The sequence below is a fragment of the Scyliorhinus canicula genome, chromosome 7, assembly GCF_902713615.1.
Source record: "Scyliorhinus canicula chromosome 7, sScyCan1.1, whole genome shotgun sequence".
In the NCBI taxonomy this organism is placed as follows: domain Eukaryota; kingdom Metazoa; phylum Chordata; class Chondrichthyes; order Carcharhiniformes; family Scyliorhinidae; genus Scyliorhinus; species Scyliorhinus canicula.
In genome coordinates, this window is record NC_052152.1 from 163909896 (window position 1) to 163929315 (window position 19420).

The following is a 19420-nucleotide window of genomic DNA, read 5'->3' on the forward strand; positions in this document are numbered from 1 at the left end:
ATTAAGTCCCACTGAGGTCCTTGACGTAATGGGCTAAAATCACTGTTATACCATATTCATTGTTATGTACATGTGAATAGAATTCTTCAACTATCTTTTGTTTAAAGCAGCTATCTCTGCTCATTCAGTATTGTGCCAGTTGCAGTGTTGGCTCAGAATTATGCTGGATAGAAGCAACCTAATCTAAATAGTTCCTGGGCTGATTTTTCACTAAAGATTATACAGAGTGAATGTTCCCTTTAGTAAATTAGCCTATTCACAAGACGCCCGTTAACAAGTGGTGTGCTGCATTGCAATGAAGGTCTCATAAAATGTCGTGAGTGAAGATTGTTTTATGTTGCTGCTCCAACTGGCCTTTAGAATTGCAATTGCACTCCTAAAAATAATGTCAATTGGCCTGGTCTTCCCTTCCATTTCAGTTAGCTTCTTCTGACAAATTGAAATCCCAAATTTCTTCACAACAGGCTGTGCTCTAATTTACATCTATATTAATCCTAAACAGAAAACCCTCAAGGTACCGCACTCAGGTTAATAAAGTGAACAGATGACATTTAGAAAGGATTAATATAATGCCCTCCCCTGAGCAATGGTAGTGTAACAATGTTTATAGCGTGTTTGTATATATGTATGTTACGTATATTATATATTGCATTTTAATTTTTGTGACTTATTTCTTTTTCACTGATTGAAACCTTTGTAATCTTGTTCCATCTTTATCACTCTTATACACATGGTTCATGTGATCCTTGTCTAATCAAAGGATCTAACTTTCTTGCTTCTTTAGTGATCATGTTTTGGCATCTTGCTGGAGGCAGGACAATTATCTTTTCCTGCCTTTTGATTATTGTTTTTCTAAACTGTTTGCTCTTCTTTTTCCTCCCATGAGTCCTGTTTTGGAACTGTGCCCAAACTATCTTTTTAGCCTATTTCCAGACTATTGCTTACCCATTGCCTAGATTATTAAAATATTAAGTTTGGGTCATCTTCTAGTTATATGATTGTCCCATTGACTCTGGAACTGTGTCACCTTCAAGCGATGTGATTGGTCACTAGGAATCACTTTACAAACGTTAAACATTACTTTTCCAAACTAGTTAAGGGAATACAAAAGTCATACACAGAATGTTAGTTTAAAGTAATTTAGGAGTAGGACAAGGAAGATACAGATATAAATTGATAAGAGGAAAGTTCAGGACGACATTAAATTCCTCATGCAAAGAGTGATTAATGTGTGGAAGAGACTTTAAACTACAGATCGGAAGCATTTTACAAGAAACTTTTCAAATTAATAAAACATCAATGCCCACTTGATGGCTCAGTAGCTAAATGCAACAATAGCACACTAATGAAGAAGGCTTCAATTTCAATCTCCAGTTGGCAACTTATGTACGATGCAGTGTAATGTGCATTACAGGAATCCTCAGAGAAAGAGATAAATACATCACCATTGATACTCCACATTGATAAGTGGTGGCATCAGCTGGAAAATGTACACATGACTTTGGCGTGAGAGAAGGACCAAGCTTTACTGTCATGGTCAGGTATCTTTCTGATGGTCTTTGATTAGGTTCATTCGTCAAGAATAGACACTTAGGTGAGGAAGTAGAAGGCTATTGTTCTCCCAGTTTGAGCAATCATTGGTAAGGGAGATAGTATATTAACTCGCATTTTGAAAGATGTAGCCAGTCTTTAACGTACTTTGAAGATAAGGATAAAACATATGGAAGCTGTGTCCCAGCTCCAAAAGCAAATTAACTTGTGCAGAACATTTTGATTTTGTGTGTACGTATGTACAAGCTGAAATTGGGAGTTTTCTGTTACTTAGTTTTTACTTTATATTAAATGGAAGATTAAATTTTATTTTTGCTCATTATAATTTTGCACTTGTGAAAAATGAGGAATTTTTGCAATGTATGCAAATTCTAGATTTCCGTATCATTACAGTCAGTGGACGGTCTGTAAATATAAGACGACAAATATTTTTCCCAAATACATTTTTGTTCAATTCCCCAATGGAATGTGGGCTTCGCCGGCAGAGTTGCATTTCTTGCCCGACCCTAATTGCCCTGCCTGCCTTGTTCACAACTCATTGACATGCAAGGTCATTTCAGAGGCAATTAATAGACAATTACATTATTTGGGTCAAATATAGGCCAGACTTGGTTGGGGCAAGCAGATTTCCTTCCATAAATGACGGGCGGAATTCTCTGACCCCCCCTGCCGGGTCAGACAATCGATGCAGCGCCGCGCGAATCGTGCCATGCCGCCTCGACACCGGAGCACAATTCTCCGCAATGCGGAGAATTGGCGCCATTGGCACGACGCCAGTCGGGTTATGCACCGACTCTACACCCCGGGCTGGCCTGGGCCGGCGCACTGATTCTCCAAACCGGATGGGCCGAGCAACTGTCAACAAAAAGCCGAGTCGCCCGCGATCAGGGCCGACCAAAATTGGCGGGCCGGCCTCTCTGCTCCCCGGCCTCTTTTCCTCCGCGCTGGCTCCTGTAGCCCTGCGTCATTTGGTGTCGGGGCTGCCATGCGGAAGAAGGCCACTGTGCATGCGCTAGTTGGTGCCTCCCCAACTGTGCATGCGCTACTTGGCGCCGGCTCAACTGCGCATGCGCGGACCCTGCGGCGCTGGGTACAGGCCAGGATCGGCAGCTGGGGTGGTGGAGGCCGCTCCAGCATCATCCTAGTCCCCTGTGGGCCGCAAAATGGGGTACCGGAACAGGCACCGATGCCGGAGTAAAACACTCCCGTTTTTACTCTGGCATCGGCACTTAGTCGTCCATTGGGAGAATCCCGCCATTCGTGAATTAAATGGGTATTTAGGATATTCTGGTAGTTTCAAGGTCAACATTGGGCTGTGCTGCACAAGTGGATAGCACTGTGGCTTCACAACGCCAGGGTCCCAAGTTCGATTCCCCGCTGGGTCACTGTCTGTGCGGAGTCTGCACGTTTTCCCGTGTTTCTGCGTGGGTTTCCTCCGGGTGCTCCGGTTTCCTCCCACAGTCCAAAGACGTGCAGGTTAGGTGGATTGGCCATGATAAATTGCCCTTAGTGATCAAAAAAGGTGAGAAGGGGTTATTGGGTTACAGGGATAGCGTGGAAATGAGGGCTTAAATGGGTCGGTGCACACTCGATGTGCCGAATGGCCTTCATCTGCACTGTATGTTCTATGTTCTATTACTGATACTAGTTTAAAAAAAAATCTTATTTGTTTAATTGTTTGTTGTATTTTAATTTCCCTGCTCATATGGTGGGATTTGAACTCATCCCTCTGGACTACTAGGGCGGGATACTCCGACCTCCCGCCGGGTCGGAGAATCGCCGGGGGGCGGCATGAATCCCGCCCCCGCCAGCCGCCGAATTCTCCAGCACCGGAGAATTGGCGGGGGTGGGAATCGCGCCACGCCGGTTGCCGGCCGCTCACAGTGGCCACCCCGGCGATTCTCCGACCCGCGATGGGCATAAGACCCGCTCGTTCTATGCAGGTCCCGCCGCTGTAAATTAGAGTTGGTCCCTTACCGGCAGGATCTGGTGGTGCGGGGGGGCTCCGAGGTCCTGGGGGGGGGCGCGTGGCGTGATCTGGCCCTGGAAGGGTGCCCCCATGGTGGCCTGGGCTGCAATCGGGGCCCACCAATCCGCGGGTGGGCCTGTGCCATGGGGGCACTCTTTTCCTACTCGCTGGCCCTGTAAGCCTACACGATGGCCGATGTGAAGGTGAACCCACGACCCTACGCATGTGCGGGGATGATGTCAGCAGCCGCTGATGCTCCCGTGCATGCGCGGACCCGCGCCGGCCGGCGGAGTTGCTTCGGCCCCGGCTGGCACTGCCTTGTTATGCTCTTGGCGCAGCATAAGCGGCTTCCTTGATGTTCACTCTGACAAAGGAATGTTCAGATGTGGAGGTAACTTCAACACGTTTATTAAACTATTTACAATTCCCCTACTCGGATTCGCCACTACTGTTAATCCTTCTATAGCTACTCAGACTGACGAACCAGTCTGCTACAATCCACGTGGTGGGTGTGATGTTGAATCAACCCTGTGTCTGTACTCACTGAGTGTCTCCTCTGGAAAGAGGAAGATAATGTGTGCTGTATATGGCTTTATATATGGGTTGGTGTAATCCCCCCCTGTGGTAGTGTCATTGTTGTGTGTATCGTGAATGCCCATTGGTCGTGTCCTATCTTACTGACCTATTGGTTGAGTGTCTGTGTGTCATGTCTGGTGCTTCCTCTAGTGTCTAGCTAGTCTACGTGTACTTACATTAACCCCATGTGTATCTACAGTGATGCATAACACCACATCCCCCCCTTTTTTCGTGTTATATTTTTTCTGTACACTGAAAGAAAATTGAACAAAAAGTACAGGTAGATAAGTGGCGCTCTGTACAAGTTATGAGAACAGTGATCACTAAACAATAAGTCCAAATCATATGTGTGAGTCCAAAACACATCAATTATCATGGTTGAATGACTTTCTTGTTGGGTTGGTGAGTTGGTGATTTTGATGGTGGCATGTCCTTGTGAATGCCTTCAGTGTCCTTGTGCATAAGGAACCAAGAAGTGGTCAAATCACTTTGTTGTCTGATTTGGAGTCTTTTTTTCTTCCGATGCTTGTGATAGCGATGTTGGATGGCATCTCTCCTGAAAGCCAGGTTTCCTGTTGGTAGTGCAGCACACGTGAATTGGGAAGATGCATCATCCAGCCATGGTATGTCATTGTATTGAGCTGAGCAGTAACAATGTCCCTAATGGGCAGAGTTGTACCATGTCGTACCAGTCGTAGTTCCATTGGTGTAGTCTTTACTGTGCTTGCTGTCGACGATGTTGCCTTTGGTATGCGTCGTGCCGTTGTCTTTGATATGGTTTTCATATGATGTTGTGTTGGTTGGTTTTGTTGCCGTGTTTACTGCGCTCAAGGACCACGCTCTGTGGATGATACGAGTCATTCACACAGTTTCTCGTGTCAGCGTGCTTTGTGACATCTGCTGTTTTCTTGAGCGTGCCGTCACTGAGTTTGCGGCGCTCCCTGTCTGGAGTCATGTCCGGCTTACTTGAATCAGCTTTGGCGTTTGGTTGCTCCCCATGTTGAGTCTGGTCCGTTTCATCTGAGTCAGTTTTGGTTTGTCGTTGCTCCACGTCAGGAGTCAAAACGTTCAGGAATGCATTTGCTTGTGGAGAGGCTCGAGCGAATGAGGTTTGAAGTAACGTGGTGTCACCGGAGTCACCAATGGTCTCACTATGATTGTCGAGTGCCTTTGTACATTCTAGCTGAGGTCTGTCACAATGCACATCTTGTATGGGAAGTGGGATGCTGTCGTCACTTGTCTCACATACAGTGGATAGAGCCTCAGTGGCTTCTTGTTGTTCACTTGAGCTGGGTAGACTGTCGGAGTCTTCTTCTGGTGGCTCAAACAATGTGGTAAACTGACATAGTCTTCTTGCTGTTCACTTGAGCATGGCAGACTGTCATAATCTTTCTGTTGTTCACTTGAGCGTGGCAAACTTGCATTGTCTGCTGCTGGTTGCTCAGAGGAGGTTGCTAGACCCTCATGGTCTTGTTCATGCAAGGACTGCACTTTGGAGTCTTGCGTTTCTTCTATCGTGGAGTCTGTCCATGAGCTCGCTTTGGAGGCTTGTGTCACTGGAGTCACTTCTTGTGTGGAGACGTGCAGTTGTCTCGCTGTTGAGTCTTTCATCGCTTTCTGTGTGGAGGCTGGGACCCTTTGTGGTGCGTGGACCACTCTCTGTGTGGAGTCGGGAACCCTTAGTGGTGCGTGGACCACTCTCTGTGTGGCAGCAGGCCGCTCTCTGTGGGTTTGTACCGCTCTCTGTCTCTTGGTGTCAGGCCACAGCATAATCCTGCACTCACGAGTCGGGATGTCATATATGCTGGGCTGAAGATCCTCAAATCCGATGAACACATCCGCGTCTGTGTCGGATTCTTCACTGTGTATCTACAGTGATGCATATCACCATAGGCACGGCGCCAAAAACCTTCCACGCCGGCCGGCGATGCGCAAACCACTCTGGAACCAGCCTAGCCCCTGAAGGTGTGGAGGATTCCGCACCTTTCGGGCGCCCCGCCGCCGGAGTTGTTCACGCCACTCTGTCCCGCTGGGACCCCCCCGCCCCACCGGGTACGGGAGAATCCCGCCCCTAGTCCTTTAACAGGACCAGGAAATATCCAACTTGTAATGTTTATGCGAAACAATATTTTTTTAAGTCAGCTTCAGATTGGAGGAATGTTGAATTATGCTGGGGAAGAAATTGGATTTAATTCTAAGGGTATAAAATAGGTACAATAAAGCACAATTTAAGGCATGAATGTCCTTTGATCCAAGGAGAGATAAAAGATGGGACACCCAAAATTCTGATGGATGATTTTTCAGACATGCTTGATCTAAATCACTGCCTGAAAGGGTGGTGGAGGCAGAGACTCATTAACATTTAAGAAGCATTTAGATGTGCACTTGCTATGCCCAGGCATGCAAGTCTGTGGGCCAAGTACTGGAAAATGAGATCAGAATACTTAGATGGTTGTTTTTAATTGGCACAGATGGGATGGTCTGCAGCACCTTTTCTGTGCTGTAGGCCTCTCTGACTCTGTGACTTGAAGTGTCGGGCACCTTATGCATGTAAATGAAAGACTTGAGCCTCTCGTGTTGATGTGTTTGGAGTGAAGCTGTTTCCACTCAGTTTAACCTTTTGTGGATGTGACCTAGGGTTACAAAACTCATGGAGAGCCAGAAGGAACAAGACTGCCCTTCCTGAATCCACAGCACTCATACCAGCTGTAAATCGGCTCCCATCCCCTTGTCCACCCCCCCATTCCAAACTTCATGAACACAGAATGACAAGTTTCCTGCAGAGGGGCGACAGGTGCAGGCGGCTCACACGGATTATTTAAATGAGGTGACAAAGTCACCTTTGAAGCGTCCTTGGAACTCCTGTTTTAAATGCATGTTGTGGACATGTTGTCGCAATCATCCCTGAAACCAGGCTGGTACTAATTTCTCCTCCTGTGTGTGATGAGTGAGTCAGATAATTTTCTCCACACGACCTAATGCCAAACCTGTAACTCCATTTGGCCTTGGCAGTTCTTTGTAGCAGCGTGAGTTCTTCCCAGCTTGAATTTTAGTTTGTTTTTTTTATCACCATGAAAATGTGAAGTCAGGCTTACTGATATCTAGTTTGACAATAATAATTTAATTGTTACAAAAATACGGAGCTCTAATTTGCATTATTTTATTTTTCAAACTGTTCTTACTAATGAATCCTCCTCTTCCCCAGAGTTGTGTCGGAGAGGTCTACAAGACTAATCCAAAGTCCCTTAGGGAATCATGTTGTAACACAATGGTACTATCGACTCGTCAAGACTCAGTCCAATGATGGAAATAGACGGGTAAAAACATCTGTGATGGTTTCATCCAAGAAAATAGACCAACCATTCTTAAGCCTGGGGTCAATGCATGCCATGGTCAATATGAAGTTGTGAAAGTAAAGGTAAACTGGTACTCGTAGAACTAAACAATTTGGCTTTTATTCGTGTTGCTCAGATCATTGTTTCATTCCATTTCTCTCTGTATATTGAAACCTATTCGCAGTGCCCTGAAAATAAATATAATGTGTTCACATCATTAGTTTAATCATTCGTTTTATTTGGTTGTACCAGAGTTAGACTATTGTGTGTTCCCTTCTCTTTCCAGCTGTTGTGCACATAGCCTTGCACAGTTCCTTGGATTTCCACCTTGCCATGGTGGAGAGGCTTGAACATTTTGTTGATCCTGAGAGCAATGCCATCGGGAGTCTTAAGCTCCTGACAGGGTCACCCATGACGGTAAGGTTGGAGGAGAGGAACCAGATGAAGCACAATCCAAAAAAAAAATCATCTGGTATCAACAGCTGCGATGGCGGATGAAGGCTGCAGCAGTCGGGAGATCCCCAGTCATTGAGGTTCCCTTGTCACTGGAACTGGATCAACCAACCCTCTGTCAAGGACAGTGTGGCTGCTGATGTGCTGCAGCGTATCCACATTAAAAGATGTCCCGCACGGAGATGAAACCAGCACATTCCCTGCACAGGCAAGCCCTGCAGGGACACGACTGTTAGATCTAGAAGTCGGGCATGTAGGCGGTGGCATTTGATTCAGTCGTCTCACTCTTGGAAAGGAAACAGCAGAGTGTTATGGCAGCTTTCTTCACAACTGAGCAGTCCTTTTCCGTATCCACTCTGCTTATCCCACATGGGGAAAGGGCTAGAAAAGGTACCATAAAAATAGTTCCATCCCTAGCCTGACAGGAAAAACGTATTCATCAGGCTCAACTAGGGCCTGCAGGGTAGCATGGTGGTTAGCATAAATGCTTCACAGCTCCAGGGTCCCAGGTTCGATTCCCGGCTGGGTCACTGTCTGTGTGGAGTCTGCACGTCCTCCCCGTGTGTGCGTGGGTTTCCTCCGGGTGCTCCGGTTTCCTCCCACAGTCCAAAGATGTGTGGGTTAGGTGGATTGGCCATGCTAAATTGCCCGTAGTGTCCTAATAAAAAGTAAGGTTAAGGGGGGGGGGGTTGTTGGGTTACGGGTATAGGGTGGATACGTGGGTTGAGTAGGGTGATCATGGCTCGGCGCAACATTGAGGGCCGAAGGGCCTGTTCTGTGCTGTACTGTTCTATGTAAACTACCTGCAGTCAAAAAATTCAAAGTTAAACTGAATTTCGGAACCTGAAACATACGAATGTTCATGGGATAATGAGCAAACAAACATCCGGAATGGAGAACTGCCCTTGTTGCTTGTGAACTCAAGCATTTCAACATTGACGTCACTGCCCTGCAAATGCCTGAAGGGCTGGCGAAGGACAGCTGAGGGAAGGTAACAGTGGTTACCTCCGTCTGTGGAGGAAAACCCGAGAATCAGCCAGGACACATGGAATTTGATTTGCCATGAAGAACAAACTCACCAACCGACTCGCTAAGCTCCCCGTCAGCATCAACGAGGGTCTCCTGACCCTCCAACTAAAACTTGCCAAGAACCAACACTCCTGAGTGCCTCCGACCCAACCCTTGATGTCAATGATGAGTCCAAAGAAGGCTTCTATACCATCCCATGGACACTATACCATCTAACATCCCTCAGGAAGATAAGATCATCCTCCTTGGGCACTTCAACACCATGGTTGGAAAGGACTCCCAAATCGGGGAAGGAATCATTGGAAAGGAAAGATTTGGGAATTGCAACTCCAATAGGGTTCTCCTGTTCACCAAATGTGTGGAACATAAGCTTGACATTACTTGCATTGTTCTGGCGAAACAAAAATTTCAAGACTTTCTGCAGCCACCCACGATCAAAGCATTGGTACATGATCGACTTTTTCATCGTCCAATCCCGAGACCAAAACCATGCCCTCATCACCAAAATGATGGCAAGGGCAGATGACTGCTGGACAAACCACTGGCTCATATGCTCCTCTATGTCCATCAAGCTCCACCAGAAGCAGGAGGAGATTAAGAAATAGTTCAGAAAAAAGATCAGCATTGAGCGACGTCAAGAGCCAAGCATGCTAGCGAATGTCCAAGACCTCATCAACAGGAAGAGGAAAGCTCGCCATGCCTGACAAAAATGACATAACCAGCAAGGCAAACTGAGAGCTCATCAATTAGCCAATCCGGAGATACAAAGAAGAACTAGGGAAATCAGGAACCAGTGGTGGACTGAGAAAGCTAAGGACCTGCAACTCCTCACTGACAAGCATGACACCAGGGGCTTCTTCAGTGCCACCAAGGCCATATATGGAACTAATATCCTTGCCTCATATATGGACAGAGTAAATACAGCATCCTCTTGAGTAAGAGAGAAAACATCAGCCTTCGATGGAGGAACACTTAAAAGGACCCCTGAACTGTTATATAACCTTAGAAAAGGACGTGTTTGAGGGAATTCCCCCAACTCCCCATCAAAGGTGGTCTTGGACTCCATCCAAGCATGGATGAAGTCAAAGCCACCATTAAACACAAGGATAATGGAAAAGCAACAGGAGAGGGCAGGATACCAGCATAGATTTTCAAATTTGGAGGAGAAGTGATCACCTGTCATCTCCATCAGCTGTTGCTGGAAATTTGGGATGGAGAAGAAATTCCTGCCAATCTCAGGAATGCCGTCATTGCCACCATCTTCAAGAAAGGAGACAAAGTGGGCTGTGGGAACTACCGAGAAATCAGCTACACTCTTAACCCCTGGACGATCATTGCCTGAATCCTCACTAGTTGTCTTCTCCCAATCTCTGCAGAAATCCTACAGGAAAGCCAGTGTGGGCTCTGACCAAACCATGGAACAATAGGCATGATTTTCGCTGCTCGGCATCTCCAAGCCAAGAAACAAAATCAACCACTCTACATTTCCTTCATCGATCTGACCAAGTCTTTTCACTCAGTGTATTAGGAGGTGTTACTCTACATTTCCTTCATCGATCTGACCAAGTCTTTTCACTCAGTGTATTAGGAGGTGTTATGGCAGAGAAATTAATCAACATCCTCCGACTCCTCCACGATAAGATATCGGCGACATATCTCAGTGGTGGAAATAAGGCAGAAACATTCAAGGGCAAGACTGGGGTCGAGGAGGGATGGGCTTGGACTCATTTTCTCCATTTTCATTGCCACTATTCCTCACCTTGTCAGGAGCAAACTTCCCAGTGGAGTGGACATCATCTACAGGATGTTCGAAAACATTTCAACCTCAATTAGTTGAAATCCAAGAAGAAAATGACACTGACATCACTCATGAAACTTCAGTATGCAGATGACGTCACCACCTCCACTCTCTCAGAAGTGAATCACCCAGCCATACTCAACATCTTTGGAGATGCATACCAATGAATTAGTCTCAGCCTCAAAACGTTTACCAATCCGCCTAAGGGCTAGATTCGGCCTCTCCCTGCACCAACATGAATGGCGAAATCCTACCAAAAGTAAAACGTTTCCCATACCTGGGGAACCACCTCTCCTCTAAGGCTGACATCTATATGGAGATCCAATCCACGGGCGCCTTCTTCAGATGTCTAAGGATGAGAGTCTATGATGACAGCGACATTCGTGCTGTCACCAAGATCCTTGTGCACAAGGCAGTCATGTCCCAACTCTTGCTCAGAAACCTGGTACTATGTATAGATGCCACCTCAAGGCCCTGAAGCGGTACTATCGTCACTGTCTGAGGCAGATTCTCTACATCAGCTTGGGAGACAGGCGTACGAATATCAATGTCCTTGAAGGAGCCAGGAGCACAAACATTGAGTCCATTAACATCCAAAACCAACTCTGCTGGGCCGGCCATGTGCTTAGGATGTCAGAGTCCTGACTGCCAAAGCTAATCTTCTTTGAAAAGCTCGAGGAAGGCTCCCGAACAAGAGGTGGACAAAAGAAGTGCTTCAAAGACATCCTGAAGGCTTATCTCAAGAAATGAAACATAGATGTCAATGCCTTAGAGACCCTTGATCAGAAGAAACCTACTTGGAGGAACCTCTCGATTGAAGGGACACAATTCTTCACCCGATGACAAGAGGAGGCCTGGAAATGGAACCTGCGAAAGGAATATCAGCGATCTAGAGTCCAATAACTGCTCCAACCACCTGGAAATGTCTGCCAAGTGTGCATTCGAAGGTGCGGCTCCTGGACCGGACTCATAAGCCACACAAGAAACTACAGAACCCATGACCGTAACGCGGAGTTTCTTAGGTGGACAATCATATTCATTAGTGAGTAATCACTGAAGAAGAAGAACATAGTCTAGGTCAGTGGTGGGTAACCTACGGCGTGAGGCCACATATGGCCCATCTGGGTTCAGAGTGTGGCCTGTGAGACATTTTGTTGATCGTTACCCACGTGGGCATTGCCATATTCCACTAATTTCTATCCATGCTTTTTTTCCTACCGGTATAAGGGCAGCATGGTAGCACAGTGGTTAGCATTGTTGCTTCACAGCTTCAAATCACAGGTTCAATTCTCGGCTTGGGTCACTGTATGTGCGGAGTCTGCATGTTCTCTCCGTGTCTGCGTGGGTTTCCTCCGGGTGCTCCGGTTTCCTCCCACAACCCAAAGTTGTGCAGGTTAGGTTGATTGGCCATGTTAAATTGCCCTTAGTCTCCAACAAAAAAAGGTTAGGTGGGGTTATTGGGTTACGGGGATAGGGTGGAGGTGTGGGCTTAGGTAGGGTGCAGACTCGATGGGCCAAATGGTCTCCTTCTGCACTGTAAATTCTATCTGCGGTATTCTCCGCTTCCTGATAAAAATTGGGATGGCCGTCGTGAAATCGGCCGAGCTTCACGACGGTCTCGGGGCCCGCTCCCCGCACCTAATTCACCCCCACCCAGGGGGCTAGGAGCGGGCCCCTGTTGTTACCGGCCGCGACCTTGTCGCGCCGGAAATGACGCGGAAATGGCGCTTTTCTGATGTCATCCACGGATGCGCGGGTTGCCGGTTCCAACTCGCGCATGCGCGGATGACATCAGCGCGCAGACGGCACAAACCCGTGCATGCGCTGTGCCATCTTTCTCCTCTGCCACCCAGCAGGACGTGGCAGCTTGATCTTGCCAGGCGGCGGTGGGGAAAGAGTGCGTCCGTTTTGGTCGCTGGCCCGACGATCGGTGGGCACTGATCGCGGGCCTGTCCCCTCCTGAGCACAGTCGCGGTACTCCCGTCCAAATCGGGCCCCTAGATGCCCCAAATGGGCATCTGGCACGCTGCCATGGTGAAACGGGCGTGAAGGGCCGGCCGCTCAGCCCATCGGGCTCGGAGAATCGCCGTTCGCCTTTAAAAGCGATTTTTCCGACGGGGGGGGGGGGATCACTAGGGGCGCCAGGGGGGGCGTAAAAAATGTCGGTAGGCGCTCCCACGATTCTCCAACGCCACGTGGGGAGCGGAGAATTCCGCCCTATGATTCTATGTATGGCTGAAGCATGTGAAGCAAGTGAAGTAAGGTGCATGCTGATTACATAAAACATTGACTGTGAGAGCCGCACACTCCCACATCAACCAAAGTATAAATATTTATTTTGTTTTTACTGTTTAAAGTTGATGATAGTTCTATTAATGTATAATATATAAATTATTGAGCATTTTCCTCAACTCATTATGAAATATTTGGTGTTTATTAAATGTGTTAAATCTTATTCACGGTGTCATGGTTTGTGAACAAGCCTGATTTCAATCTTGTGCTTCACTGTGATGAAGGAGGGCCACTCATGTGGCCATGCAATAGTCTAGGTTGCCCATCATTGGTCTAGGTTATTATCACAAAGGTGCAAACATTCAAATATTTGAGCTGTAGCGTTTGGTGATTCAGATAAACATTGAAGATCACATGTCATCCACAACACCAAAATCAGGCTAAATTGTCACAGCTGCTTTTGGAATCTTGCTGAAGCCAAAATGTGTGACTTATTTGTCTGAATAAAAGTCATTGTATTTCAAAATAATTCTGTGTATATAAAGTTTAACTGTGGTAATTAAGTGAGTGTTATCAGACTACCTGTTCATTATATATCCCAGCTGATCTTGCATTTGGCGGAACTCAGTGAAAAGGAATATCAACCAGGGTGTAAAAAGGATGGCAATTACACCACCATTGTTTTTGCACCAGCATTGTATGTCAAGCATTGAGAATTGCGATAGTTTGTACGACACAAATGCCAAGGCTTTCTATTCTCAAAATTCTTACAGCCGTGTCAAGGTGGAATATTTCAAAGCCTTTTATTCTCAAACCTAGACCAATGTCAGAGCAAATCAAGTTTGAGCAGTGAGAATGGAGCTGAAAATTCCAAAACTTATCATGCAACTCAATCAGTTATCTTTCAAAACAAAGTCCAATTTTCCCCCTCCGAGCTGAATCTAAACATGCTGTGTACCTGAGACTGCCATTGTGGCCAGAAGCACTATCTAGTCTGTAAGAAAATGCACTTGCCCTTTTCTTTGTAGACTGACACACTTATTTTTCAGTCCTTGAGTTTACAATCTCCAAAGCCAGACATTCTCTTGTTGCCGTCACCTTCAAGAAACATCACTGTCTTTCTGGTTAATAGAAGGTGTCACACTTGTTGCCTTTCTTGACAGATGTGAAGAGAGAGAGCAAAGCAGTAGCAGACTGTTTCATTTGTTTTAGAAAATGGATTTCTCTCCTTTCCTGTGATTACATGTTAAGATGATTTGATTATAAAATCTGTGACATTGTTGATGAAAAGAAAAAAGCACCTTTCAGTTCTTTTAAAGGTGGCATCAGATATGCCCGATATAAGTAGAGTATTATGGTTTACGATGTCATATAAATTATGGGGCAAAAGAGCTATTTTATTGTTGAAATATTTATTTTTGGGGTAGAATTTGTTTTCAAATGCATCTATTATCTTTGCATAGTAGGATGTGACACTTGGGTCTGGATTTTGACAACTGAGGCAAATTGCTCGAGTCGGAAAATTGTCTGACTCACCAGACCAGCCTTGGTAAAAAGTACACTGAAATGCATGAGTTTTGCTCTGGAAGTGCAGCTGCAGAATGGAGTTGGGCCCTCTGATCCTGGAAGCTGAGTGTGAACTGCCACAGGAGCACCAAGTGCCAAAGTGAGCTGGTTCTCTGGGATTTGACCTAATTGTTTTCGAAGCTGTTGGGCCTTCACACCGCATACCTCCACTCATCCTCTATTGCCTCTTTTAACCTCCAAGCCATGTGAAGGTGAAAATAAACTTGTCACCATCCAATATCGCTCACTCCTATGCACTTCGTAGTGAACAAAAAATTCTAATTCATAACATTCATTCAAAGTTATTAAATTACCTGAAGTGGTCAATATCTTATTCAAAGAATAAACCTCTATTCAGACCTCATATCAAGGAGAGCTAATCCTTTAATCGCCTTTTCAGCTGTCAATCATAATGTGAACTAAATCACACTGCTGAGATAATTGTAGTTTTGAAACTCAGTCAGGCATTTAGACTGAAATTGCCCAACCTGATGCTACTTTTCCCTCCTAACCTATGCCTGCAAATCAGAGTAGTTCAGCATAAGTTTTTTTTAAATTCCAATGACAGCTGCAGCCTGTTTTTCTTTCAAAGTTCAAAGAGTGGGGCATTAAAACAAAACTTCAATCAGACCATTGTACAGACCTTGCTCGCCTTTAAGAGTGTTTGCATATTCTCCATCAATTTGTGACTTCCACGCTGTGGGTCAAGACCCTTGCACCAGCCAAAACTGGGTCTGGTTGAACTTACCAACTGGCCTTTTCCCCTACTGACAAAAATTATACCTGTCGGAATTGGGGTGGAACTTCCACATGTGGGTCCCACCGTCCATTTCTCTCGGTCTGGGGAGCCTCCCAACTGGGCAAAAATCCATCCCTTAGTGTGTGGGCAATTTTGCTCTTCACCAGCTGGACGGTAAACTGGCTGATGATTGGCCCATCTGTTATGTAACCTGCTGAAGTTTTATTTCCATTAAAGTAATAATTAGGTTGGTTCTGAGTGGGTGACCTACTCTGCTAATTTTCTACCCAAGGAATGAAAATAAAAAATACCCCATTGTGTAACTTAGTGCCGGAACTTCAGTGCCGGATGACAGAAATAATTGTCGTGCAGAACAATGTGTAAATGGGAAGAATAGAATAACAGTATGGTTGGCACACCTATCTCCAGCAGCCTGGATCAAATCCAAGATGGACCTATGAGGTGGAAGCCTTTAATTGTTAGTGAGTTCTTCTGTGAAATTAATTTGAGCAATCAAAATGGAGTTATTTGTAATCATGGGCATAATCTGATTAAAAATACAGTCTGAAAAATCGAAATGCTTTCTAAATATATTCCATTGTAGTCTTCTCCCCAATCCAAATAAAAATTCTAAGACTCAAATCTCAATTGATATATTGCATGGACAATGCTTATTTGTCACATTTTTGTACTATTTATACATTTGCACAGTTTGGTCTATTGCACTGAGTCTCAGTTTGATTCTCGCCGCCAATATACAGGTCAGCCGTGCACTTTGTGACTCTCAAGCAAATAGATATGCATGGGTTATACTGTGGCTATGATGGTGTTGTACTTTGAACAGGGCAAATTCAGTGACAGTGAAACTAGCACAAACTAGATGCAGTTTTGTAATGAAAAGGCCGGCGTTGGTGGTGGTGATGAGGGAGGGGGTGGGGTGGCAGTGGTGGAGACTTAAAAGAATGGCGTATTTCAAATGTGCGTACTCTTTCTTACATCTGTGAAAAAAGTGTTGAGAGTTTGACTGACTATTAAATTGGACTCTCATGTAATTTAGCAAATTTATGCCATGAGTAGTTGTGTCATCCAGATCAGAAAAGTCAGCAGTTGCACGAAATAAATTACTCCCATTGGAATGGCAGCATTACAATTGGACATGGAGCTCGTAGGTCAGAACGTGTAGAATCATCCAGCATGGTGCATACTGATCACTATCCAAGGGATACTGTTGGAAGTGAGTACATTGCATCTTGGGCGTGAACATAATCTGGCTTTGTTGTGATGCCCTTACTGGTAGGCATCTTTTGCTCATGGAATAATGCCCCAAAAAGAGGGAATGCGAGAGGAGGCGAAAAGGGTAAGAGGATAAAGCAAAGTTTTGTTGGATTATATAATTGTTGGAAGCCCAAGAGCATTTCTGCAGTCTTTGTACTTACTCAATGCATGAATAAATTGTAAGCTTGTGTTTATTTCACTTCAGTAAAAGCAACAATCACCTTGACAGGATTAAGAGGTTTTAAAGGCTTTGAACGTAGGGTTCAGTTTTCTTTTAACATCATTTGGAATGACGGTTATATTGCAATGTATCGCAAAACTGCTTTTGAGGGGCGCTAGGACTTTTGTTCAGCATTATTGAATGAAGGTAACAAAATTGTCAGACTTTACCATCTTTCATCGATTTTCCTAAACCTGTAAAGGAAAGCTGACATGTGTTTAAAGAGAGATTTCTAAATTCCAGACGAAAGAGGGTTTTTTACCCCCCCCCCCCCCTGTTATTTATCAGCTACAATTAACTTTCCCAAAAGCTTTGCGCCCTGTGGGGAAAATTTAGTTCCTGAGTAACATGTGAAGTAGTTTAATCAATGCAGGTCCAATTATGTAAGTGTTGCTGCTGAGTTCCTCCAGGAACTGCATTTCCTATGATCTGAGTGTTTTTTTTAAAAAAGAATCTGCACAACAACCAGCTGCAGAGTATAAACAGATTAACAAAGGAGCTGAGGGATTATGCTGTGTGTTGCAAAACTGTGCAAATGTATAAATAGTACAAAAATGTGACAAATAAGCATTGTCCATACAATATATTAATTGAAGTGTGAGTATTAGAATCTTTATTTGGATGGGGAGAAAACTGCAGTGGAATATATTTATAAAGCATTTCGATTTTTAAGATTCTATTTTTAATCAGATTATGCAAATGTGACAAAGTCACATTGCGATTATAGCATTTTATAGTCGAATTTCTATTTGACAATCTGGTGTGATCACCAGTGTGATCCAAGGCAAATGTGTGTTCAGTGTCTGCGGCTTAAGGAACATCAGCTTAGAAACATTGAGCTGGAAACCAAGCTGCAGACAATGCGACCCATCAGGGAGGGGAAGAATTACGTTGGACACTTTATTCTGGAGGCGCTCCCCATCCCTTAGGCGAGGCAGAACTTTAGAGTTGGTCAATGGCCAGGGACAGGAATGTGTGATTTCAAGTCAAGAAGTTATGGGGAAGCAGCGTGTAGTACCATCTCTATAGAGCAGAAGGAGGCCACTCAGCCCATTGAGTCAGCACCAAGCCTCTGTAACAGCACTCTGCCCAAGCCCAAGCCCCTGCCCGATCCTAATTACCTCTTAACCTAACCTACACATCTTTGGACACTAAGGGGCTATTTAGCATGCCGATCCACCTAACCTGCACATCTTTGGATTGTGGAAGTAAACTGGAGCACCCAGAGGAATCCCACGCAGGCACTGGGAGAACGTGTAAACTCCACACAGATAGTCACCCAAGGTTGGAATTGAACCCAAGTCTCTGCTGCTGTGAGGCAGCAATGCCGCCCCATGTGTTGGAGCATCGTCAGCCCCTGACTTGGTTTACCAGGTATGAGGTGTTTGCCAATTGTGTGGATGAGGAGAAGGACTAGAAGGTGGATGAATGGACTGACCATGGCACAATGGTGAAGACTGCCATTCAAGATCAGGGAGCACAGAGGAATGTGACAATGTAAGAAGCAATTACACTCAGGAGGATCAATTATTCTCTCCTGCCAGGGCTAGAGCTTTGATGCATTGCCAGGGTTAAGGCCATCTCCTCACAGCTGGAGAGAAAATTGGAGTGGGAAGTTGTTGTGATCCATATGGGCACTAACAACATTGGTACAACCAGGAATGATGTCCTGCTGAGGCAATGTGAGAAGTTAGGGGCTGGAGTATCAAAAGTAATAATCTCTGCATTGTTACTTGAGCCACACATCAATTGGCATAGGGTCAAGCAGGTAAGAGAATTAAAAGTGTGGTTTTGATTCATTGGGCACTTGCATCAGCACTCATAGGAACCTTTCTACTGGGATTGATTTACTTAAACCAGGCTGGGACCAGTGTCCTGGCCAATCATATAATCTTTTTACGAGTACAATGAACAGGGCTTTAAACCAACAAAGGGGCTGGGGAGGGATCGAGTGAAGGGAGATTTAGAAATCAAAGAGCAAGACCGAGGCATCAGAACAGTAGAACAGTCAAGCAATGTGGTTAAAGGCGAACAGGATGGGACAGGAAAAGTCAGTGAGTTCAACAAGAATTATACATTAGTGAAGAAGGTCATTGCAGGGAATAGAAATTTAACAAATCAAGTTAAAGTTCTTTATCTGAATGTATGAGGCATCTACAAATGATGGATGAACTAGTGGCGTAAATAGAGGTAAGTGATTTAGATCTCGTCAACATTGCGGAAATATGATTACAAGCTGATCAAGGTTGGAAATGAATATTCCAGGTTGCATAATATGTTGGATGACAGACAGAATGACAAAAGAGCACTGGTAGCCGTGATAGTAAAGGATGACATAAGGCCATTAGTGAGAAATGATCTGGCCTTAGCAAATCATGAAGTAGATTCAGTATGGGTGGAAATCAGAAATAGCAAGAGTCAGAAAACACTGGCAGGACTAGTTATAGACTCCCTAACAGTATTTATACAATTGATCAGAGCATTAAACAAGAAAATAATTAAGCTTGTAACAAAGACAATCTAAAAAATTGGGGCTTTGCGGGGGGGGGGGGGGGGGGGGGGGAGGTTGTTAATCTCCCTAAGAACTGTGGCAATCACATAAACAAGAGCGATCTAAAAGATGGGTTTATGGAATTATAACTCTTTTTTTGGAGCAATATATTTGAAACCAACTAGG

At 45.1% G+C, this 19420-nt stretch overlaps 1 protein-coding gene across 2 annotated transcripts in view; it reads left to right on the top strand.

Annotated features, from left to right (window-relative positions):
* The window catches only part of LOC119969494 (cadherin-4-like), an 859326-nt gene that overhangs the window by 405964 nt on the left and 433942 nt on the right, over positions 1-19420 (top strand). Inside the window, exon 1 of one of the 2 annotated variants that reach the window (XM_038803181.1) lies at positions 18006-18117. The exons of the other annotated variant lie outside the window; for it this stretch is intronic. The gene's annotated coding sequence lies outside the window, so the exon portion shown is untranslated. Of the gene's footprint in view, positions 1-18005; positions 18118-19420 lie in introns of those variants that run through there. 2 annotated transcript variants of the gene reach the window in all.